We start from the raw sequence: 26754 nt of genomic DNA on the forward strand, positions 1-26754 counted from the left end.
TCCGCTCAGACCTCTCTGACAGGCAGTCGGGGATTTGGCAGAAAAATTATAATCTCATACGCCTCTCACACCACACTGGCAGATGGCATGCATATGCTTCTTGCTGCCAATAAAACCATAGACGATGAGATACTAATGATTCTTTTTTGAAGGTGAGCATTCTCCATTTTTTTTTTTTTTTACATAAACAACCCAATTCCTCAATGCTTACACTAAAACTGGGAATACGCTTTTTCTAGGCCGATTCCGAGATGGCTGACACGTTTAAATATTGGCTCGATTCCATTCTCTGCTGCCAGATTGTTAATTCTGAAGTATGGTATGTTTTGTGAAATATTAGCACAAGGAACCAAGGGAATATAAGTTTGTTTTTGCTAGCAAAAATATGTTCTGGACTTTCAATATAAAATTAGAAATGGTTATCACATGGTTACCAAGTGGACAGCACTTCCTAACTCGTATGAATTTCTGACGTGTCAGATTATGTCAGGTGTGAAGTTTGACACTCACACTCACTTCTCCCACCCTGTCGTGTTGAAAGCGGGCATTTTGTGCATCACACAACATACTGGTGCGAATGTCGTCACGCATCTAATTGATGCAATATCTCACATTCATTGAGCTCTAGCAAATGAGCTCATGCAGCTCAAAACGTGTCTCTGGTGTAGCTTTAAGATTTAATATATCTGCACAATATAAGTCGCTGTTTTTTTTTTCTGATTTTATTATTGGCATTCTATGACGCTGCAGGCTCCAGAGCATGACTCACCATGCACTCTCTGCCGCCTCCTCACCATTCTCATCAGGACTAATTCCCACTTCCTCCTTCCTTCGATACCTAGCGCTAAGTATCCTCGGTGTTGGATGTCACTAACAGCACTTACCGGGGCTGCAATATAGCAAAGATGCCTGCAGCTGCCTGGCTGCCGGTCCCCGGTGTGGTCAGAGTAGGAGGCCGATTGTGGCCGAGCCATCGATCGAAGAGGAGTAATGGATCTGGCTTAGGCTGATAATGCATGATGTAATTGTCAGAGGGGTTTAATTATATGCTTATTACATGAGGAACTGAGTATTCACGCTCGCTGCCCATTTACGGCGCACAAGGCCATAAGAAAGAGAATCTTTTTAAGTGCTAGTGTACTATAAGCAATCATAAACTGCTGTAATTAAATTGGTAATCATTTATAAGAGTACAGCTAGTAAAAATAGGAGCAATTTTGTCCCGTTTGTATGTGAAGTTTGATAACATGCTTTTCCATTCCCTGAGCTGACATTGAGCCAAGTGTGAGGGTCTCAGTTAATCTAAATTTCTATCATGGCACACAGCTCCTTCTATCCTTCCTTCCATCCCTTCATCCCTGCAGGCCATGCCGAACCATAATGGTGGCCTCATCGCGTGTCTGAGTGCATACGCTACGCTGAGCAATGCTTTTCAATTACCTGCGCCGGAGCCCCAGACGAAAATACATAGCACACAGAGAAATAAAATATACCTCATGTCATTTAATTTGACAGTTGTCCTTTCCCGGCTATTCGATAGAGGTCGTCACTTGCTCGGCTGGGGAAGCACATCTTGTGTACAGTGAGTGTGCGGCCAATTGGTGTGTTTTTATATTGGATTTAGCTTTGAGGGAAAAAAAAGACTGCGGGGTTCTGGATTCTACTATTGGTCATTTAAATGAGCATAATTCTGTCCAGTTCTGATAAAATTGCTGCTTTGGGAACAGCAAAACCACACCCTAAGGAGAAACCCTTATTTCTTTCAAGAACAGTGACTGATCATTACTCCCCCCCAACCCCCACCCTTTAATTTCATCATCATCCAGTTTCTCATTTAACCCAATCATTAGCAAAAACATTTGACATCCCACTTGGTGCATGCAGTGCAGCTTTCATATTTGAAAATGGATAGTACATTAAGTAAGCAATCACTACAGTGTTAATTTCCACAGTCTGTGAGTAAGTGTGCAACATGTTTGATCAACAGCAACTCCCCGAGGAGATATTTAAAAAAACATTCACATTGGAAAACAGATTACTGCGTCTCAATTGATTAATAATGTTTGGGACTGAAAAGTGTCATCTGTGTACTAGAAGTCATGACCAGGAATACTCAGGCCAATTTTACTTGCTAAATAAATCTCATTAATCATGTTTTCCTTTTGGGGATGGTGTTAAAGGGAGGAAACATTAAGGGTCGGTGGGTGTGGGCGTTGTAGGAAATCTCCTGGTGTCCACCCATGTTGGAAGCTGCATTAATGAGCTTCAAGTCAGAAATGGGAAGCTGAGGCTCCATCTTTAATGGTGTCCTTCTGGAATAGACATTTGTGGATGTGTTGGTAAGAGAGGGTGGGGTAGACAGAATATATGGGTTGTTTTGTCAGAGGTGAAACAGGACACCTCTGATCTCTCATGTACACAACATAGGAAAAAAGATCACTAGCTTCCACTGGCATCGTCGGAGTTGTGTATCTGCTTCCCGCTACAACGTCCTGCTGGGCTGCAATTGCAGTCTATGAAGTTGGCCGGTACCCAGCTTGGAAGCTATGAATTTTTTTTCGGGCTCCTAATTTGGAAATCAGCGGCTGTGCAACCAAAACAAATACGCCTGATTGCACAGAGAAACTTTCTGGGGGCAGATATGACAACATCCAGTTGCTCGGCGAATTCCACTTTAGACCTATTTGTGGTGTTTAGCAATTATGTGCGAAAGCTCGGATCGAATATGGAACAACAAACACGGGCAGTTATCTTCTAATAATCTCATGTATGGAAATGAGTGTTTGATTTTCCCTTCATGCAAATCAGATTTTCAATTATCCCCAAAAAAAAAAAAAAAAGACAGGCTTGGCAGAATGTTCCAAGCTTGTCTATTGTGCCGTCCCCTCACAGAAAATAAATTATGAATACCTAAATAGCATTTCACATTGGAGATAATTATGGCAGGGAGGGGAGGGGGGGGGGGGAGTGAGGAGACTGAGTGGCTTTTAACATGCAAATAAAATGCACCACTTTGTTTTCTCTTGCAGAGATCAATCATAATTGGGCAGGTACACACAAACGTCGGGGTAATTTGGTGACCCGTTTTAGTTTTGGATCATGCACACCTAAAATGAGTGATAGTATGTCCTCTGGAGTCATCCCATCAGGTGAAAAAATACAACAGTGTAATTGTCGAATAGTATCCACACGAGCGGATATATTTATATTTATCTTCACTGGATCACTGTGCTTTGATTTTACTGAATAGACTTGGTTTGATTGAGACAATTATATTTCTTTACACACATTAGGCCCAGTACCAAATATTATAAATACAAACAAAAATAATCACGTTTAATCTGGTATATCTTGCTTCATTGGGATCTGCTTTAAAAAATATATATACGAAAAATAATTGAATCTTCGCACTGTGATATCTTATCATATGCAAATTTTTATCAGAGTGTGGCTGAGTTAAAAAGGATTTACAACAAGATGCGGCGGCTCCTCGCATGCCTCTAATGAGCGATCCAACAGCGCACCGGCAGAGGAGGAAGCCGTCACGTTATTAACAATAAATAGTGTACATGACCACAGGACAAAAGTGTTTGAGCATCACATAAATAGAAAGAGGATGTACTGGTTTACTGTACTGATTACCAAGCCAATTAGGCTGCACAACAGGTTGACATAAACATCGCAAAGCCTCGGTTTTATCCTCCCTTAAGGGCTGGCAGGTTGAACACGTGTCCTGGTCTTGGTTGCCTTTTTCACCCTCCCTGTGGGTTTTGTGAGCATATGTGTCTCTAGTGTAAATCCCCCAAGGACATTCAAAGTCTCCTAGATTTGAAGAACTACCATGATGGAAGGATCTCTTCAAATATAGTGGACATCATCTTTGTAGATGCTTGTTCTTACGCGGCCAAAGCGCTTGAGGGAGTGTTAGAAGGGATTTAAAAGTGTGAAGAGCAAAAGGTGAAAAGATGAAATCCCTCTCATTCTGTCCATTTGCTTGCTCTACCATTTTCATCACCATTTCATCCGAGACTACCTACGTTGTATACACTCCATCCATCCTCCTTCTGTCTGACCTCATCCCTTCGCTAAATCTCTTTCCTGTCAAAGCGTCAGAAACACGGAAGTTGTGAACTTGTGAGGAGCGGGATCAATAAAGCAAGGACACACCATACCAGCAGTGAGGATGGGCACCCGCCGGCCATAAATCGGGCTGGGCAAAGAGGGTCGTCATCACCCTCCTCGACGTGTAAACAATTACGTCAGCCGTCCTATCACTGTCAGCATGGCATATAAATCCATATTAGCAGGATTGAAGATAGAGACGGTGATATATGAGCAGGCTGTGTCATATATGTCACAACATTGCAGCGTCGGTGGTGTTTCATACTCGGGAGGTGCAAGAGTCATAAAAGCTTCTGATTCTAAGTGTGATTGCTGCTATGCACAATGTCCGCGAACTTGATCACCTTTTTGACCTTTGTATGAACCCTCTGTAATTACACGTCAATTTAGATCTACAGGGAGATGGTGCATACTGTTTGTAAATCAAAACCATAATAAACAGACGCACAAGTTCTGCTTAGAAACGACAACCTGGGTAACTTTCCGAGACTATATCTGTGTCATTGGAGTTGGTTTAAATAGCACAAAACATTTTATACATAAATAGTATGCTCCTTGGTCCCGTCCCAGCAGTCTTCATATTTTCTGGTGACATTATCAGCTGTCTCCATCATGTGCACAAGCAGGAAATAAATTGCATTTTTTGCTGGTGGTTCCGTGGCGAGCAGACGGCAGGAGGAGCATTATAATATAAAACATGAATAAACAAAATCACTCATGAGCAAATGTGCAGGAGCATGGGGAGGTAATCTGCTTTAGGCATGGTCCTTGAAATTAACTCAAAGAGTCTGCACATGAAACGTGTTAAGAAGATTAATCAAATATTTCTTCTCCCAAACCAACAACTCGCTGACTCCTTCTTACATTTAAAAAAAATCTATCTCCATCCTCTCTATTTTTATTTTTAATCCAAACATTATGTTAATGGATTATTATAATGTTTGCTTTAGTTAGATTGCTTGGCCAACAGGTGTATCAGACTGAGGAGAAGGATAACGCCATAGCATTTATTTTCTAATAGTCTGGGCGTGATTTTGCCAAATGTGCGTAGCAAAAGAGATGCGGTGTATCTCGTGCGCTGGGCCAATGGAGCAAGTGAATTTGACAGATAATACTTTGAAAAGTCTAATTGGAAAACTTAAGAGAAGCTTGGAGAATGTTGGCCCTCTTTTCATGACGTATTCCGTTTTGTATTCCTTGGTTCAAGATGACGCTACTCCATTCCGTTGACAAAAGTAGGTACCACGAGGTACCATTTACGATTAAGTTCCAAGCATCATGGGCCGATATGATAGTCGGGTTTCGCCAGCAAGGCCTTCTCTGTCGACCTAAACGTTATCAGAAGCAGTGACCTACATATATAGGCGATATTCTTAGATGGAATTGCATTAATTAATTCCCAACAGTCTATTCTCTTCATTTTGTAATATTCCTCTTGGCCGCACAGCTTTCAGTCCATTTGTGTGTCCAATTAAATTTCAGCCTTTTTATTCTGCCATGTCAATCGAATCTGCCAAGGCCTTCAGAATCAGGAGTGCTGGCCTATGTAACTTAAACAAACAATGGGACTGTTCAACTAATTATGTTTCAAATTTGTACTTATAGGGCGAGACTACGAGCGAGCCCCCGGTGAGCTTAGGTCAGCTGGAATGGAGCCGATTCTATTATTGTATTGGGCAAAAGGCAGATTATATTCTGGACGGGTCACAAATTGTTCTTTAAACCTGAAAAAATGAAAAATAGGGGCAAACACTAACAGTGGTTCCACAGCAAGTACAGGGGAGCCACGTTGACGGGGAACACGGGATCACGTCGCCACCTCATGCATCTTTCATGTCAAATGGCTGTCACGCCCAAGCGCAGGTAAATCACTCATCTGTCCACGTAATCATGCAAATTTGCATTATCCCTCATGTCGCACACGCCTCTTGGCACTCATTTATGCGTTTCTGTCTTTTTGGCCGCATTGCTCACATCATGTTGGACAAATGCTGGGGGAAACCTACCAGCCAAGTGCTTGTAAAATTATGCTCTAAAAGGAAAATGGAATGTCGATATTTAAGATAGCAGGAACCTGCTTTGCAGAACTTTCAGTCCTGGCCCAGGAAATAGACACCTTCATAACAAGAACCAGCTGAATTATATATCAACTATGTTGGAGCATAAAAAATAAAACTATCAAAATAATATGATGTATACGGTATATAAACAAACATACACAATTCAATTACTGTGACATTAGTGGTTGTTCTATTATTTTTCTTTACAAATGACCATTTATACACCGTATTTCCCAGACTATATGTCGGTACTTTTTGCAAAAGCTTTGAACCCTGCGGCTTATAGTCCAGTGGGGCTTATATATGAACAAAACAGTATTTCCACCTAATTTTAGCTGGTGCGTCTTATTTTTGGCTGTGGCTTATGGTACAGAAATTACGGTACCTGTCTGCCCATTTAGTTATCTACACATAGGGCTGCAACTAACGAGGAGAATCGCTAAATCTGTTTTTTTTTTACATTACCATTTGCTGGGTACCCCAGCTACAAGGGGCAGTTTGGAGAGGAGCAGCAGGTGTGGTGATAGTCGAAGAATTTTTATACATAACTTTTATTATGAGACATATTGTAAAGTAAATCCAACTACAACCCCCCCCACCCCACCAGCATACTCAGTAACAAGGGCTTAGCTATTTGACAAACACTGAAGTATGCTGCTACCTTTAAACATCACAGCCATAAATAAAAAGTATGAAAATCCATCTTGAGCAGGCAGCCAATGTGACAAAACACGCTAGTGTGGCCTTCACTTTAATACACAATCTGGAAAGAGTGACAGAATTTTGAAAGGCAAAGTCACAGTCAGACCTTGGAATACGTATATTGGTGTGGACAGAGAACGAGGGGGGGCTTGGCCCTCCGTTTGCGAACGTCCCCGGTGGCCCGAGAGTGTGCATGCCTGATCAGTCGGCGGCCCGATGTGCTCGGCGATGACTGATGAGTTGGCAGTGGACCTTGGAGGTTTGGGTGATAGCCTTTCAGTGTGTGATTCACGGGGTGCGCCCTGTGCGCTGACACCCCCGAGTGCCGTGATTGAGTTCGCAATCCTGCACCATTCCTCCCAAGTATATATGGCGCCCCAAATAAATGAATGGCAGAATCATGGGCCTTGTGCAATACAGTAGCCCTGACAGGCTGGACTGGATGAGATCATCTTTAATCTTGTTTTTTAATCCCAAGTATGTTTTGTGTTGTGAACAACATCTGCACACTGTGTGCAAACAAACAACAATATGGAAGTACGAGAGGTTATTTTGTGCTTCTCAGATTCTTACTGTTTGGATTGAGATAATGTAAGTTGAAAGAAATGCAAGAAATCCGATATCTTCAGATCCAAATCAGATCTGCGGCGTAAATCCTCCTTAAATGATGCCGAGCTTTAATCTGTCTTTTGTTTTCCTTCTGATTTTCCTGACTGCTGACCAAAGTACAGTTGTATGATGTCAGCATCTTCATAATCAATCACGCTCTGACTCCTACTCTAAAGTTGAGTTCCTGCAAAGTCCCCCGAATCATTGTTCTTTGACTGTCTCCTCCGAGTCTCATCCACAGACCTCTGGCGGAGCATTTGCTGTCATGTAAAAAGAGGATTTGCACAAATAAGTCTGTAATCTCTACGAGCCAGTCACAGGGGTGACGTAATTGTTGCTGGGAGTGAATAAGCAAGCAATATGGAGGTGAGTCATTTCTCAGTGAGAATGGGGTCTAAGCCAAAGACTTTAAGCAGATAAGCTTGTTTGGACTAATGAAAGGACAGATTCAAAGATGTCATCCGAGATTTATAACAGGACTCGGAAAGGAAGGGCAAATACTTGCATAAAACCATTAGAGTCAATAAAGAAATGAGAGAATTGACATCATTCATGTTCGGGTAAATCAAATTAAGGTGTTCCGGAAACTTTGTAATATACAAAGGCGTATTGGGGACACAATAAATTATGACGAGTAATGTCAGGATTTACTAAAAAAAAAAATGTTTCAAAATGATTAAATGCAAATATCTGTGTCGGAGAACTACATAGGCTCATTACTAAATACAAAAATAACAGCAGTTATCATATTTTATTCCTTTACATAAAGTCACAAATAGCTGATTTTCCTTTTTCTGTGTAGCCTTGGTACTTCTAAAGTCCACAATAATAAACTACCACAATCAACACGAACATGAAAACAATCCAAGCTGGAGACACTGAACGTCCTGCTTACCTGACACCGTAGCTGCCATGTTAGCATCAAGGCAATATTATCAGTTCAGTTTTATTTGTTTTCCACCATTGCACCCTTACTGAGGGTGAAATTAGCTGCGCTCGTGTTTGGGACAGAGATGCAAATTAAAAAAAAAATAGAGTGGGACGTGCTGTCTGTCCACACCTCTGATGTTCAATGTGAGAGCTATTGGTCTTATCAGTCACCCCCGAAATGGCCCTCTAATTGGTGACATGTTTGGATAAAATGTGTAGAAATTGCTGGTAATTGCTTTTGTATGCACGGAAAGGCTAATTTTCCTCTATAATGGCTATCAAGAGAAACACATAAACAAGTTAAGCCGGTTCCTCTATCATGGGTGAGATAACGATAAATAAATCCGAGCCCTGTACGCGAACCTAATGTAAAGCAAATGCAAATTTGAAATAGAACAAGGAGTAACTCTTTTGTAATTACGGACGAAAAACCGGCGGCCTACCCTGACCATTTTTTTTTCTCCTCAGAGAATTGAACTCAGACATGAAACGTGGCATCACAAGCGCTTTTCTGAGGCAATGCACACACTTGAGATGCTGACTGCTTGTGATAACTCCTGGGTTCAGCATCCCATAGGCAGAGCTTTGGAATAATCCATTCTCCATACAGATTTTGCACACGGAAGCCGCTTTATCCCATTATCGCAGGCGTTATACAAATGTATACCGCTGTAATCCAAACACTTAGAGCGTGTTGCTTTTGGAGAGAGGCGCCTTGTTTCCGACAAACAGCTTGTGATCTGCCGCAGCCCCGCGACAAGTCAATACAAACTCACAGTAGGTAGGCCGCGTTCGTAGGAAACTTTGTTCGGGGGCGTGCGTGTGTACAAATGAGTGCTCCCGATGAACTATTTTCAGAGGGAGTCGTGTGTAAGGAACTGGGGGTGTCAGTATGGGGGTGTTTAACATATCCAAGGTCTCCAGCAGAGGCACACAGAGGCAAACGCAGGTCACGAGGGATGCTGATAGCTCTGTGAACTCAGCAGGTGGTCGAGCACAAGATGTGATAACAAGATGTTCTCAAGACAACAGTAGAGAAGCCGCTCTGTAGCGAATAACACATCCGAGGAAGAAATCCCTCCCCTTGACTGTAGACATGCTGAGGTCATGTGACCTGGATTATCTAGCATCCAGATAATGCAGAAGATAACAGTGTTGCTTTAATTGCTGCATACTAGAAATGATGGGAAAGATTGAGCTTGCCAACTAATGGTTGCTATTTATGCTTCGGTGGAGATATCACACCGGCAGATGTGCGCGCTCCGCCAACGCTTTAATTGACATCTGCATGGAAGGGAATGGCGGCGGCACCAGACGTAGGCTATGTTTTCTGGGAAATAAGGCAGAACACCTCCTGTGAGGGCGCATTGGCATTAATGGGACATATTAGACGACTAATTGTGGAATCATGTATCGTAGCAGCTGTCGATCTAATTTCGATGTGATGTGACTCTCCTGAAAATAGCAAATTTTAGTTTGTGTGGGAATTCTGCTGTCCAGCCATATGACAAAATATATATCGTTTAAAAAATATTCCATTAATTTTCTCATTGCAATACTCACTTGGAAGCTGAAGTTCAAAACATTTTGAGATTATGCTAAATTGTTAATACTGTGCTTTTATAATTCAAGCTTTAAAATGGATTAGTTCTATTTCAAATATTTCTAATGAGAACAATTCAGACAGCCACCTTCTTTCCCAAAGATTCTTTACACAATGAAAACATCATAGTCGTGATGTAATCTGCAAAACCTTCTGAACAAGACACATGATTCCGGTGAGCAAATCCATAAGTATCCTCTTAAGATTCTAAATTTAAGGAATCAGTGCTTCCCTTACAATTGTTCGAGATTTAAGGCTTAACTGTAACATAACAAAGACGTCACATGTGATTTATGATTGTTTTGTTGCTGCCATTGGTGCCAGTATGAACACAGTCAAGAAGAACTTTTTTTTTTTTTTTTTTTAAATCAACTATTGTATATTTTGCATGTATTTATTACTGCACAGCTGGCTACTAAATTTATAAACATAAACCTTAGAAGGCGTTTTTAAAAATATATACCAAGTCGCTGCAGAAAAACCTCATCATAGAATTTCTCATAGAATATATATTTTAAAAGCTGTTGAAGAAAACAACGCAGTAAATTACTTGGCATACAGTGGACTGAATTAACTTCTACCTTCAACTTAGATTAAGTACAGCCACCGTAACTAATCAGATTTCCACGACGGGGAGGATTCATCGAGATTTACTGTGGGCTCCTCTCTATTTGAGGTTAATGAGTGTCTTCCGTAGCTCCCTCACAGCTATTTCATACCTCGGGGATTTGAATAATTCCCATTGATGGTTTTGAAATTTCAAATGAGACGGGATTAATAAAAAAAAAAAAAAAAAAAAAAGCAGAGAAAGCAAGGCTTGATGAGGATGAAGCCGAGGTTGGGGATGTCCCAAGTCATGAAAAGGGTGAATGATTTCAGAATGCAAGTCGGATCATGTTGATAGCTGGCGACGAACCGCATTCTAATGACATTCAAACTTCAAAGTATGTCACCTTTTTTTCCAGCAAAGATCGTTTTGACAAATAGCCATCATTCATTAAAACACGACGACAGCAGAAGATATCAACCCTTTTTTTTTTCCCCTTCTGATAGTTTACTGCAGTTCACAAAAGGCTCATTACTTTTCCCGAGAAGTTTTTCCCTAAAACAGCTGAAGCAAATAAAAGTCCACACAACCCGATATTAAACTTCAAATAAGTTGTGCTTGGACGCATTCCTTTTAGTTCTTGACAAGGTTCAGCGTATTCAGACACAAGTGATGTCCTTCTACCCACATCCATTCATTCATCACGAACGCGTCAATTTCATTACACACAACAGGGGTGCTGAAAAGTGTGAAAGTGGAGTGTGCTAGCACTACGCCATGTGGGCATTGGTATTTAAGTTCCCTGGGATAAATCATTCCCGTCAATTCAGTTACTGATGAGGCATGAATACATATAGCGAATTCTGTTCAGACATGATTTATTTTAATTGTCACACAGGGACTTGCTATTACGCCACTGTAGAACGGGTCAGTGCATTAGAAAATTAAAGCACAGGCTCTAATTTGAAATCTATTTGTACATTCAAGCCTGTGGGATAAAGATGTGCTGAGCGCGTAAGAAAAAAGATATCTAAGTCACCTGGCTGCCACCGCACTTTGTCTATGGAAAGTGGAATGTTGGCATGTCCCGCAGGAATGAACATAGGTGGTGAGGTCAGTGAGTGTGTGGCAAGATGGAGGATACTTATATTCTGGTTTTCACGGCTACTATTTCCTTCAATCATTTAATACAGGGGTGTCAAACTCATTTTTTTCGCAGGCTGCAATGTAGTCATAGCTTCTTTCGGAGGGCCATTATGACTGTCAACCCAAATAAATATATGAGCACCTCATATCATATACAGTAAAAGCAACAAAAACTGACAAATAACTCATTTTCAAATCAGATGAGTAAAAACTGGTCAAATATTTTAAAAAAAGATATTAAAAGTGAAGACAATTTGCAATTGTAGTAATGACACACGAATTTGATGCACAATTTATCTCCGCGGGCCACATAAAATGATGAGGTTGGCCGTATCTGGCCCCCGGGCCTTGAGTTTGACACCTGTGATTTAATATGTTCCCTTATCAGCTTTTTGGGAAATGATTCTTGGGTTGAAAGGTTGCATGTATAAATGTCAGACAGGGCATAATAAAGATTAAAAAAATGTTTGCTCTTGATACCCAAATATTTCGGTCAGAATATTTAGCAGCAGGTTCAGAAAAAATGGAGGACCTTAATGATCAGGGTAGATCGAGCCTCATTTTAGCTACCACGACCTTATACTCCATCATTTGCAACAATATAACGCTTGCTTCCATTTAGGTAAATAATTTATTTATCCCAAAGGAATTTATAGCAATTACCATAGCCTCACAAGCTATAGTTGGAGCCTCCATTTTAGCTCGCAAAAACAATTATACTTGCCTTCATGTTAGCGAAAAATAATCCAAGCTTCCATTTAGTTGGATAATTTATTGATCCCTGAGGATATACTAACAATTATCAGAGTCTCCATCTTATAGCAATTACTCTACCTTCAAAATTAGCTAACCAATGCTGTATTCTCACATCAGCCTCCATTCAATTCGCAGTAAAAACAGAAAAAAGTTGCTTTACCGAAAACTGATACTTTGCAAGTCTTAGCTGACAGGTTGTCACGGTGGAATAATATGTTGTGTGTGACAAGCCCAAAAGGCAGCATCTCTGGTGGCTTGTCACATCCACTGGAAGACAGGCCAAGACCTCTAAAACTCAGTGGCAGGTTAGAGAGCACAGACATAGTTCAGGCCTTTCCTTGTCATTTGCGCCTTCCCCTTGCATTGATGTCTCACACCGTGTGGGACCCCAGAGTTCCACAACTGAAGACACGCTTACTTTAAGTGGGGAAACCGGGGTCATGGTTCTTTGCAGGCTGTCTGGAAAATATGACCTTTGTCCTTTATACCCAACAGTGGCTGCATTGTTTTCCCCGGCAGGGTCGCTGAGGCAAAACGAGCATATTCTAAAAGTGATCCAAGATAAACATGTTATTCTGAAGGGGTGTGGGCTTTTTAGGGTCACTAGGGGACATTAGACATTTGAGTGGTCCATCTCAAGCTCCTGGATCATAATTTGTCTAATTCCTAGTTAACTTATAGCAAACGATGCAGTTCAAGCAGGAAATGTCCAACAGGATCTTTATTGAAGCATAGTTCAAAGAGCCTAGATCAATCTGTGTGATGGTTCAGTTCAATACAGTTCAAGTCATATGCTGGATAAATCATTCAGTACTCACGGTATGGGGTCGCAGCATATGAATGCGATCACATGGAGGTCTTGCCTTGAACTGTCAAGAATTCACAACTACTTCCTTTTTGCTTTCTTGGTAGTACTTTAGTATTTGTAAGCTTCTCTAAAGTTTCTGCAAGTGAAAATACGCACAAATACACATTTATGAAGCGCAAATCTGGCGAAAGCCTCAGGCGACTGGAATATATCTCACCGGGTCAGTGTTGAGCTTTCAACAGTCAATCAAAAGTGCCCTTGCACTTTCACACTGCAGCCAATTCTGTAAGTTTGGAATTAATTTGTTTTCCCTTTCTCACTCACATCTTGGGATTTGTTTCTTATCCACCATCATGCGGACTCCATACATATTTCTAGGTCATGGATTCTCCAATATGTTGTCTGCATGATAATCAGTAATATTTTTTTTTTGTTCCGGCTCTGGTCCAGCCACTGACCCCTGCTGACCTCCTTCAAATTGATTTTGCGCTTGAACCCTAAAGCCAAATCATGGAAAAGTATGACAGATGGGAAAGAGAGGACAAAAACCGGAGAACAGAGAAGCATTCTGAGAGGACAGACACAAAGTGTTCAGCCATAGGGTGAAGATAGAGGGGAGCATCTGTATAAGAATAGTGAGACTAAATGATGAAAGCTGGAAGTTAACAGCCTAATTTCCTGCTCGGTCTACTGAAATATCTCTATGACTCTGACAGCTGATAAAAACGCACTGATTTCCTCCAAAGTGAAGATCAGATCATTTAAAGAATTCCGGCAGGCTCCTTTCACGTGTGTGCGCATGTGTGTGTGTTTGTCAGGAATTCAAGCCATCACCTCTGGGCTAATGACAAATTCTGTGATGATTGCCAAGTTTTAATTGATGTTTCCACATCACTGACTCAAACTACTGTTGGATTTCTCTGGCGAAAAAAAATGCAGGTGATTTTTATCACTGCATGGGCCCCCAGATCCCTAGACCATAAGAACCCAATAAGGTGATGTCAATCTTAACGCTGCCTCCTAGGACAAGAGTACTGGTGAATGGCCATGAGGTGGCGCTATGCAGAGAGCTTATGTATTTAAAAGGATGATGCAAAACAAATTAGCCAAATGAAGGATGACAGAAGAAATAATGATGATGAATGTTTAAATCTTAATATAGCTATGTATTTAGAAATTTTCCAAAACCAAACATTTCAAATACCAGCCTTCCAAAATTAACTTTTTCATAGACGTCGCACTATGCTATAATCCCACTTAATACATAACAGAATATCATTGCAATCCTCTCAATTAACATGCAAATATGACCTCTAGGGGTTATGTGTATTAGAGAGATGATGTCGGAGCAATCCGATTGGACGAGAGGCTTTAGGAATAGAGATCCAGTACAGAGCTGTATGAAAAACACACTTCAATTGCCTTTGTAAAGACTGTGGTGTGTGTATGTATGGAGATTAGTTGTCACTGGATGCATTTAGATTTACCTCATGAAAGTGTCAGAGAATGGCCCAATTATTCAATAGTTCACTTCCAGACGCACAGTGTGTCGGCTCAGCAACAAAGTCTCTATTTATGTAAATCAGATCAATAGGACAGCAATACAAACGGCCCGCAGCTGTGCACGGCCATCAAGCGCCTCACCTAATGTAATAAGGAACATCAATAGTTGATTTTCAAAGCTAGTGGGGCAGAGACGCCATAAACGACGGCGACGAGATTGCCGCAGCTTGGCTCCAGTGCTCCATTTTATAAACAGTCACAATTAACACGGGGGTGTCATTACGGAGCGAGGGGAGTCGCGAGATGAGTCGCTGAGAGGAGATTAATAACTGCGAGGGAGTCAAACTGCTGCGGCGCTCATTCCGGTTGATCAGAGTTGACGCTGACATTTGGAAATCGGGATATGATCATTAATCATGCCGAGTTGTTACACACGCGTGCCTCCATAGACGTGAGGGGGCCTTTCTGTTTTACGTTGTACCTCACTCAGGTTCCTGGAATTTGATACCGGACGGTATCAAAAGCCATCTCTCCATCAATGTAGATTATAGCCATCTGTTCATCCAATGAGACTGTGTTTAGTTACCGTTATTTCTGCACTATAAGGAGCACCTAAAAACCTCCAATTTTCTCAAAAGCCAACAGTGTGCCTTATAATCAGGTGCGCCTTATATATGGACCAATATTGAGCCACTACAGCGGACGTGTCCAAAGTCCGGCCCCCCTATATATGGAGAAGTTTTAAAATGGGCCATTCATTGAAGGTGCGCCTTTTAATCTGGTGCACCTTATATATGGACAAAGTTTTAAAATGGGCCATTCATTGAAGGTGCACCTTATAATCCGGTGTGCCTTATAGTGCGGAAAATACGGTAATTGTATTTATATCGCAGCAAATGGCAACAGAGGTTATCTTAAGGTTATGCATCACATTAAGCAAGTCAAGCACCACAAACCTCATACATTAAATATTATATATATATGTGTACGCACATGAGCAAGCACTTGTCAAAGGAGACAAGAAAAAAAAAACTCCCTCGAAGGAAGAAACCTGTGGGGGAGACCGTTTGTTTTGCTGGAGAATTTTCTAAGGCCTTTATTAGAGTGGAGCATTCTATAAATTTTTATCCCTTTGCCAATTTTGGGTGAATCTATTGTTTGAGTGAACAACAAACACAGTGTTTAATGGAGCGTCACAACAGAAGGCACTATTTGAGGAAACACATTTCGGCATCAGTAGTTTAATTGATTTCATTTATGGGAGATTTTGTTTTTCTTAAATGAGTTCTATGCTCTTTAATATTCTTTAGGCAAAATTGCACAAAGGATAAAGAATTACAGCATGCATTGTCACACACTGGTTTAAATCATTTGGTTTATGGTGTATGATGCACGTTACCATGACGACCGTGGCCAAAGCGAAGGCAATACAATGAAGCAAGTGGCTACTTTTCCCCAAACTTCCCAATTTTTTCAAGTTATGTCCTTGTAAATTTTTGAAACAGAATTCATGAATCTGTTTTATAAAAATGTCTGTGACTTGCTTTTTCCATATTCCTTTAATAAGTATAATTTATGTGGATTTAATACTTCACCCTCATCCTAACAATCTGACAAAATAGAAGTCATGACACTCCTCTCCTGCAACCAGACACTGTGTTACGAGTGTTTTACAAGAGAAGGTTATCTGGAGGAGATGAAGCTCTCATTCCTGGTTGCATTGGATTAGTTAGTCTGGGGTGAATCAGCCGTTTGTCACTGACAGCCTTCCAGTGGCTTTTACAGGCACCAGGTAAAGCAATAAAAGGAAAGCTTCCCTATCCTCAGGCTAATAGAAGGGCAATTCATCTACGAACATGAAGTACAAGATGGGAGGAAAAGTAGTGCAAAACATCCAGCGAGTCAGATGTTTCAAGGTTTGTGACATCATTGCAAACGGAAGCAAATGATTTCCTAGCAGTGGAATTAAGTACAACTTCTGGGAAAATGATTGCCTTGTAAAAAGCTGTTATTATTTTTTATTTGTGCACCACAGAAAGCAGCATGACATAATATATTTTACTGGATAGATTTTAAATTAAATAATTTCCTGGAAATTGTGTAGTTCAGTCAATTATCGTGGTTAATCGTTTACAATCTCACATGTTACTGCAATCATCAGAATTATTTGAGTTAGTTTCTCATGTATAACGACGACAATTTTATCATCACATTATTGTGTTCACTACATACTCAACAAATCCCGGAGAATAAGTATGAATGACAAACAACAAGCCTGCAACAAATGTCAAAACACAACATATCACTAGAGGAAAGTACTCATTTGCATTGCAATTATACATTTTTTTTTCTCAGAGGAAAATGAACTTATTTGGTATTGCGACCGAGCAAAACAGCAGTTCAACGGAATAACAATGTTTTAAGTATGTGTATGCAACGTTGTGAGTTTGCGAATGGCCTTGCAGGTTACAAGAGCATTGTACGCTCTCATTGTGTTTTGGTAATGTGTTTTCAAAGCACTGTTATTGCTATTCATGAAATTCAAGCAGGAGCAAATAGCTCTTGCCGCTCACGGGCTCGTCACCGAACAGCCGGAGGAGCTTTTACTACTGTGTGGAAATAAAAACAGGGCTTTATTTGTGTATTTCTTGGTAAAACAGCCAAGGCAATCAGGATATAAGCAAGAGAATGTAACTGGAAAGGGTTCAGCTGTGGTTTTCTAAATTATAATTTAGCCTTCATGGTTGCTGAGCTACTCCAACTCGATGGTAGATCTGACTATTGTCGTATTGTGGTTATTTTCGTAAACCTCAAGTGAGAGCGATTATCACAATCATGGAGCTCATGGGGTTAAACAAAACAAAAAAAATGATTTTATTAAGAATTTTACTAAGAACAAGATAATCACTAAAGCAAAGACAATTTTTAAGTAAATTACTTCCCAATCTAACCCAAACGTTTCCGTTCAAATTAGATCCTGCTGAGTCAGACGGTGGTCACCAATGGCTTTTCTGTCTATAGTTGGGAGATCATCAAGTGTCCCTGGTTAATGATTCATCAACAGTTGCCAAATCAATGGTTTGAACAATGCTGGAGGTGAGTCATTTATCACAAATCCACCTTTGGTTGTTGTTATCTTCACCAAACATAGAGTGAGAGTTATTGATTTTTTTTTTGTGTGTGTGTGTTAGTAACTAACTTCAGCAACTTTAAAGATACTTTGAGTGAAGGTTGTACACATGCATAGTCTTACTTCTTTGGTTGGGATGGATTGATTATATTTCCATTGATTTCAGTGGCCAAAGCTACCTTGGTTTTTGACCGTTACAAATAGGCTCATAGAACCAATTAATTCAGTGATCCGAGGTTTTGCATCTTGTGATCGAATCAGTGATATGTTTTTTTCTTGATGATCAGCCGCCAAAATCCTGATCATGTGAATCCTAATTATTTCATAATCCCCTTTGAGACTTGTCACCAAATCATCCTTCTTAATGAATGCACATTCACTTTTCACTACGTGACTGAAAATATTTATCCTTTGCCAGAATTATTTGTGTTGGTATGCAGACCATACTCATTTCAGCATGGCAGCCTATATGAAAAATGTTCCGGTTTCTTTTAAGGCTTTCTGATGTGGTGAGGCTGCCATTCTAATCGCTGGCCAGTAGGTGTTGAGTGTCCTTCGTCACAATAAATTATGCATCAAAAAAAGGAGACTTTTTCCACCTCAATAGATGTGTCCCTTAATCCCTGGATCCAAACCCCTGTTTAATCTCAACTAAGTCATTAAAACAGTAAAGGGATATCACAAAGGACTTTCAAGCCAATTGGCTTAACGCTAACATGATTAGATCATTGATCTCTCAGCAAAAAAAAAAAAAAAAAGCTTTGGGCTTCCAAGTGCGAAATGACTCTTTAATGAAATCAGAGAAATCTCGTTACTTGAAAATGACTGATCAAAGTTAAGGCCAGGTGACTGCGGTGGCATTGCTCACAATATATCCATGCTAAAGGTATTTATTCTCCACATCCCCTCTTGACATTTCCAAGAATGTTTGGAGGTGGAATGAGAAATCATGTCCTTAATCCCTTATCAGGCACTATCCATACCGCCATTGCATCTTTAACACGGATTCCTGCTTTAAGCTTTGATCGCAATCACCATGGAACAACCTTTTTATTTCCCAGATGCATAGAAAGGAAATGGCCTAATGTTATTATAGCCTGATTAATGCAAGCAGCATCTTTTGGATCCCTTTCTATTGTGTCTTGGAGCCAACATCTTGAGGATCATGCTTATCGGTCACGTTAGCCCAAAAAAAAAAAAACACCTCTCGCATCAGTAAGCGCTTTAAAGCTCGGGAATGTCAATTTGCACATGTATGGCGCCTACCGAAATAACTCAACACCTGAAGTGGAAAGTTACCGGATATCACCAACGGGGATTACGACAGCCTCAGTCGTAAGGGAAAGCAATAATGATACGACACAAGGCTTCATTTGTAATTAATAAGAAGCGATGAAATATCACTTCATTTCAGATTTAATCAAGAGCCATCATATTTCCTTCATCGGATCGCCCGCTGATGCTGTGCACTTTGCTGTGGCTGATGGTTGCACTGCGCATTAACAACATTTACAGCTCCCCGGACCGTTTGTGGAATTTCCCGTGATGAAAACATTCTGGAGAAGGAAAACGCACACGGTGGCGACTAACAGCAGATAGTAAGGTTAATAAACAGTGGTAATGAAAATTAATGATACAAATCACACATAGGCCTCGACACACTTTTACTTGTTTTAATTGCGTCGTTGAGACTCACTCATTTTAATTAGCTGGACTGCAGCAGTGATGTCCTTCGATGTCAAGATCCAAACTTGTCTACTAGCGATGAAGCCATTATCATAACTACCACAAAGGTATTGACTTCTACCCTCACAAGAGTTTTGCTTATGCAATAAGAACCGCCATTAATTGAGGTAATGAGGCTTGCCTACTGACTTTCACCGCTGCCTTTGCTCTCAATCATGTAGTGATGATTTAGCATAAAGGAGACTCGGAGCTGAGGTCATCTGGAATCTTTGATTGTCATTTTGCTACTCCCTCAATGAACCTTATAACTCTTAAGGTTGTTTTTAATGTGTTTTGCCTGAGTAGATCTACAAAGACAATTGTGAAACCTGCTTTTAGTTGCAGTATAAATTATTTTATGTTATGTTATATTATTTTTTTAAAGAAAATACCAAAAAAATGATGGAATGTCAGAAATTAGATCATTCACCTATAAAAATGCTTGACAGAATAGAATTAATTGTCATGTACATCTTATTCAGCAAGGTTACGGGATGTCATTCAGCGATCAATAGAAGTCCTCTAAAAATGAATTAGCATCTACGTGCAAGGAAGTGGAAATTTCACAAAAGGCTGAAACTCAATTGTTTATCAATGACAATCATTGGTTGTCCCATGGGGAAGTTAATACGCAAAAATGATGTTTAAATAAAAAAATGCTGATTTGGCACAATGTTGCGAAGTCAAAAAGTAATAAACAGGACCCCCGCTGCTAGCTACAGACTGATGATGGATTAGAACAAAATTCAAATTTGATACATTGTCCAACATGCTGCACTTGTTTAATTAATGATAATTAATCTCACAGAAGTTTTCAAAGGTGGAGTGGGTGATAATGTTGTCTGTTTGATGTATAGCCCGTGCGAAGCCCAGCATGCTCCTCAGTGGGTAGGCTTGTTAAGCGTTTGCTTTGTGGGTTCCTCATCATTCGACTTGCCATACCGATGGGATTTCACTTAATTGACAGCTACTTAGATTCATTCGTCAACATGACAGGCATAGCAAGGTTCACCACATGCAGTATGTACTTGGCAAGGTGTAGTGTTTTGTGTTTTTGTCCCACTTTTGGGGTTTTCATATCTGGGTCAATCTCAACATCAAGCTGCAGCATTTTGCGGCGCACCGGCGGCCTGTGCATTGATCTCCTGGCTTTCCTGTGAAGCGTGGCCTTTGTGCGCCAGGTCTGCCTTTCTTTCCGCTGTCATTTCATGACACGCGGCTCTGACACATCCTGAGTGTCGTAGCAGTGAGAAAATATCACATATCGCTGACCTCTTCAACTCCTTCTTCTCTACAAGCCCTGAAGAAAGAATGATTCAGCTGCCCACGTCTCTTTAAATGTCCACCAAGGGACATGGCTATTGAGGGTGTAGGGGGTGGGGGGGTCATTTCAGAATAGGTATAGATCCTCAGCTGGTGTCAGGTAGAGATATCGAGCAAACCAGCCAAGGATTTATAGCATGCACAATTCATATATTGTGCATGGACTGTAGAAAGGCCACTATTACACAGTCTTGTCAGCATTTCTTTGTCTGTGTAAGCTAAGGTACATTCAATTAGAGACAGTAAGCAGAAAGCTACAGTTAGACCGGACTGTACTAAATGTGCCTTCTAAAAAGACGACAATACATATATATCGTATTTTCCGCACTATAAGGCGCACCGGATTATAAGGCGCACCTTCAAAGAATGGCCCATTTTAAAACTTTGTCCATTTATACAGCGCACCGGATTATAAGGCACACCTTCAATGAATGGCCCATTTTAAAACTTTGTCCATATATAAGATATATACATTTGGCCCACGGGCTGGACTTTGGACACGCCTGCTGTAGTGGCTCAATATTGGTCCATATATAAGGCGCACTTGATTATAAGGCGCACTGTCAGCTTTTGAAACAATTGGAGGTTTTTAGGTGCGCCTTATAGTGCGGAAAATACGGTATATGATTTTATTACTACTTGTATTTGTTTTTGACACGATTTCCACATTATTTACTGTCCATGTAATACACACAATATTCACAGTGTCCTGACTGCTTCCACCTCTCCACTGCCTTGTTTGTGTTCACACATTTGGCGATGAAAAGGTTATTCTGCAATGTTTTGTTAACATCTCTGTTAGATGATGTGCTGCCACATGTCACATCCCGACCTCATCATTCCGCTCACACTGTGAGCCATAAATAGCCATAAACACAGCCATTGAAAATGTGAGGTGTGTTGTTGGTGCGATGGGTGGGTTGGGGGGGGTAGTCACATAATGTTGTCTTTGGATCGACCCGAGGAAGCGATGTCACCGATCATTCATGACGCCGCTGGCATATAGTGAAGGTGGGAGGGGAGAGGATTGGTGGAGGTCTCTCCACAGCAACAGAGGACAGCCTATGGAAAATGGTCCATGCAGCTACCTCTCCAAAGATGGTGATGTCATCAGAGGGGAACATGCATTTCCACACAGCTGTCTGTTGTGTTGCATGTGTGTGACACACATGTAGGCTCCTCCTACGTGCTGCATCACCTTCAGGTTGTCCTCAGTTATACCGCAGGGAGCCACTTCTCTCATGTATATTGAATGACGCGAACAACTAGCTCATGTTCACGGCTGATTTATCTTGCGCAGGTGCGATCGTGTCAATATATTGATCAATCAAGCGATGATAGAGGACCATATGCTTGGCTGGTGATTAACATTGATAACCCAGTGCACCCCTCGCACTTGGCAATACACACACACACATCTGTGTCACAACCACCAAGGGTGTGTGTGCTGACAGGGGGTTGTTAGTTGCATCTCAGCATGCAGCCTCTTGAAGGAATTAAAACATCTTGCTCGATATTCCATCTTCCCATGTGCTGTATCACTAATCCTGTTCAGAGACATTGCCAATCTCAGGTCAAGGTTTTTTCCTCTTTAAAATGTGACCCACATGTGAAAAAGACCATCAAATAATATCAAGCAAACAGGAAGCCATTGAAGTTTTTTGGATGGCCTTCATTTAGACATGTTGCTAGGCTTCAAAGGAAATAAGGAATTCGAGGATAAAATATTTTGCAATTTTGCTCATCTCCATTTAGGGAGGCAAAATAAAGCTGGTTATAGAAGAAGAAACATTAGACAGGTCAACAGTTCGGTTTTACAATTAAGATTATGTCTGAATACCACATTGAGAGTAGCAAATTAAGATATCATAATTCGCACATTTTTTTTTTTTTTTAGCTGTGGAGCAATAACCAGAATTTGTTCCATTTATTTTTAGATGGCTCTGTTGGTTTAATAATGTGGTTTAAGAAATAAAGTTCTTGCAGCTCAAAGATGAACACAGAGTGCCATTTAAAGCAGTCAAAAATTACAACCGTTTCATAAAGCAAATTTGAAGCTTCATTTTCCCATCACTCCTAAACACTGTGATGTTTGCTAATTATTTCTTTTCTATTATTTTTGTGGATTTGTGGAATAGTCTGAAAATAGTAGAAACGTTGGCTGGGAACAACTAAGTGTAACCATAGTATAGCAGCTCAGACAATATGCACAGGAGAAATTCAATGGCTCTGTGTATGTGTGTGTTTGTGTGTTATTGAGCACAGTGTATGCAAGTCTGATTGCATGATGTCATCCTCTCCCCAGCTCCCTTTGCACATAACAGAAATTTGCTCAAGTTGTACCCATTAGAGTGCTGGTGACACTCTAATCGGGTTAGCATTTGATTGACGCGTCTCCAAGGTTTGTGCTTAATAAAACATCAGGGCTGATGCATGTACCGAAAAGTCACACAAAGCCAATGTAAAGCTAATTAGGCTCCTCTCAATTGGCAAACGCACTAATTCAACAGAGTCAAAGCGCAGCATGTGGTAGAACATGAATAAGTGCATGCTGTAGGAGGAAGGCGTCTCAGAGCTATTTGTCAAATGTAGACTTTAAAGCCAATGTGTTTTCCCAACTCTAAACAAGTGTTTTGGTTCTTTAAGTGAACCAAATTGACATGTCAGACATTATTTTTCAACTGGGGATTTGGTTTGTACGAGTTGTGTCGGGCAAATGACTTTAAAAGAACCTCTAGGAGAAAGTTGTCCAAAATACAAAACTACATTAAGTGCTGCCTAGTGCTTGTATACAAGGACGAAGAATCTGACTCTGTGCCGTGAATGTATCTGACTTGACCTTCCGTTTAAATTACTTGAATTGAAACAGGGTGTTGTTTTGACACAACACACTTAATGTAATGGAAAGTTCAGCCGTATGGCAAAAAGTCTGTAACTTGCTCAACATTTGGTACGCTTGTACAATATAATGTTCAGTACAATAGTTGTTCCTTTTCAAATTAAGTTATTCGGAGTTTTAATTTTATTATTGTGGTTGTTTAGAACTGTATCTGGAGCACTGCAATGCATCATACTGAGAGACATTTTTTAACACTGGGAAAAGAGGAAAACTATTAAAGACATGATATGTTTACTTCCATTAATAAATATTCTGATGTATTTTTGTAGACTACTCATAACTAATTTTCATTTTCTGTTCTGTCGGGACCTGGACCACGGACAAAGCTAGACGGGCTTCGCTGATTTGTTGCACGGTATTACACTGACGGATGGACTGACAAACACTTCAATTCAGCGGTGACGCCATAGCGGTCATCTCCACTCCTCCATCTGACTGTTTGCTGTTGTGCGTTGATTTGCTGGAGCTCTCCTCCCTGACAGGCCTCGCTTCATCCCTCACTTTCATTGGGCCATAAAAGGCTCCTCTGTGGCGCTGAATGCTGCTGTTTACCGGTTAGTCTTTGTCATCATTATGGTGTCAAAGACACGATAAGCTGGATTGGAGGTGGAGGGGAGTGGGTGGGATTTGTGGAGGACAGTCAGAGGGTAGAGTGTGTGACTGCAGCCAGTCCAGAAACCACATGACAACAATGACATCATGACAACTGAACATGTGTCCGATGGATGGATGGATGGATGGATGGATGGATGGATGGATGGATGGATGGATGGATGGATGGATGGATGGATGGATGGATGGATGGATGGATGGATGGATGGATGGATGGATGGATGGATGGATGGATGGATGGATGGATGGATGGATGGATGGATGGATGGATGGATGGATGGATGGATGGATGGATGGATGGATGGATGGATGGATGGACTATAATTTGACCCTGGAAGAAATTATTCCTACACTCCACTCTGCAGCAATTAGTTAACCAGTTTGTTTGATCCGAGTATGGATTACATTAGCGCCATACAAATGCAGCCTCCTTTGTACTTGGAGGTAAATATTAGTGCACCGGGGAGTGTTCGTTGTTCTGTGATTACGACTTCGGGGCACATTGAAGATTTGTACTACTCAAATTTCAATGTTAGCATCCATCAGAATGCTGCATGCCTATTGAGCCATTGAAAGGGAAACATATAGTTAGACTTTGTACTAAGGTTGAGTCATTGAAAAAGCAAAGAAGGGGAAAACATTTTTTTTTTCATCCAAAAAAGATTTGTATGCTCTTTGATCATTCTGTAAACACCACCGAAGTGTTGTAACTTATCGGTTTGCATGTGTGTACATGGTGGTATGTTAAAAATTTTCTTCCTGTTACACCTGAAATGGAGAGGCTTCACCCATGGATGAACCCGAGCAGAAGAGTATTTTATAAGAGACAAACAGCATCTCCCTAACTGTCAAGAAAGGATCTTTTCGGTCCTGCGGCTGTGTACTGCGCTGCTGGGATGACACGAGTGGTGGGTGTGTGTGGCTGCGGGGTTGGAAGGAAGGGAATGAGATGGTGATGGAGCCGCTGCTGTGATCTCATCACAGCACGGCGCTCTTTGCCGGGAAGGAAAGGGATGATGTAATGCCGACTTATCAGATGTGCTCGCAAGAGAGAAAATCTGCAGGAAACCATCAAATAATAAAATGCAGACTGTGATTTTACGTGGCGTCATCATCTTTTTATAAACACATTACTGTTAAAGTCATCCTACCTGCATCTCAGGTTTTGATTTTTATGTTGCCGTCTTTCACTTCCATTTTGGAAGCTTCTATTATGTGCTTGACAGATTACGTTTCCATATGGCAAAAATTGATTCAGCCTCGACTAAAATATAGTAGGAATTGCAAAATTAATTTTACAGAGACAAAAACGAGCCCATCCATTTACATTGCCGTCATATTTCCTCTTGTCTTGCGTAAGACAGTCACTGCAATGCAATCATATGATGTGCATTATATGGTGGATTTTTATGCAAGGTAATTAAAGACATCATTGCTTTACGTCCAAGGAAGCCATGGACCTTCACTGAGTCACAGCCCCCTCACACTAAAAGTGTAATAGCCTTATCCCTATTCTTGACTATTCAACTTTAATTGCTTATTTCTTCTCCAACTACCTACTTACTCTTGTTTTACATAAAACAGCTATTGATGCACTGAAGCAAAGCATCACCCGTCAGAGCAGGATGATTAGCGCGATTTAATTCTTTTTTTTTTTTCTTTTCTATTTTCACTGTCCTAGGTGGTGAGCCGTGTGTCGTAGGAGGATGAGTCAGATGAGCCGTAACCTGGTGATGTCATCTCCGGCGAGCATGACTGCATCGGACTCTGTTGGGGGCGCTGAGGCACACAGCGTAGCACCTGTCCGACGGCATCTTAGCTCACAACACTGCGATGCTGATGAGGCTCGCTCTACACTCAGCTATTATCATAAATCTCCTGTGATGAATCTCTCACATGGAAAAAAATGTTTCTTATCATAGATATCTTAATAATCAAAGCAACAAAATGCAGTAAATTGCCTTTGCATTATTAATCATTAACATTTATTTAATTTGATAACATTACGTACATTGGCACACGGTATATAAAAATATTTGACTCTTTGTTGACTTTAAATATGCCTAATTTTTGCTTTTGCTGTGATAGTAGATATGAGGATAAAAAAAAATCAATAAAAACAAATCGATAAAGCAAATGACTGTTTAATTGATTTTATCATAGCTGGATCTCTGGAGGAACTGCCCACCCATCAAATTGAAATAAATCAAGCAAGTAAATCATTTAGCTGCCTATTCTTGAAAACGTGCATGTAAAAGATAAGCAGTTTAGATAGTTAT

At 40.7% G+C, this 26754-nt stretch overlaps 2 long non-coding RNA genes across 11 annotated transcripts in view; one reads left to right on the forward strand and one right to left on the reverse strand.

Moving 5' to 3' along the window:
- On the forward strand, nucleotides 1-26533 carry LOC148385289 (uncharacterized). The gene is made up of 3 exons (XR_015853080.1): nucleotides 1-152; nucleotides 17761-17882; nucleotides 26157-26533. It is a non-coding gene; the product is annotated as an uncharacterized LOC148385289 (long non-coding RNA).
- LOC148385285 (uncharacterized) overlaps nucleotides 1-26754 on the reverse strand; it is a 194214-nt gene that overhangs the window by 153391 nt on the left and 14069 nt on the right. Inside the window, exon 3 of one of the 10 annotated variants that reach the window (XR_015853073.1) lies at nucleotides 19330-19472. The exons of the other annotated variants lie outside the window; for them this stretch is intronic. This is a non-coding gene — a long non-coding RNA (uncharacterized LOC148385285). Of the gene's footprint in view, nucleotides 1-19329; nucleotides 19473-26754 lie in introns of those variants that run through there. 10 annotated transcript variants of the gene reach the window in all.

Source organism: Syngnathus floridae, chromosome 16, assembly GCF_059516105.1.
Source record: "Syngnathus floridae isolate MCC-2025c chromosome 16, RoL_Sflo_1.0, whole genome shotgun sequence".
NCBI lineage: Eukaryota > Metazoa > Chordata > Actinopteri > Syngnathiformes > Syngnathidae > Syngnathus > Syngnathus floridae.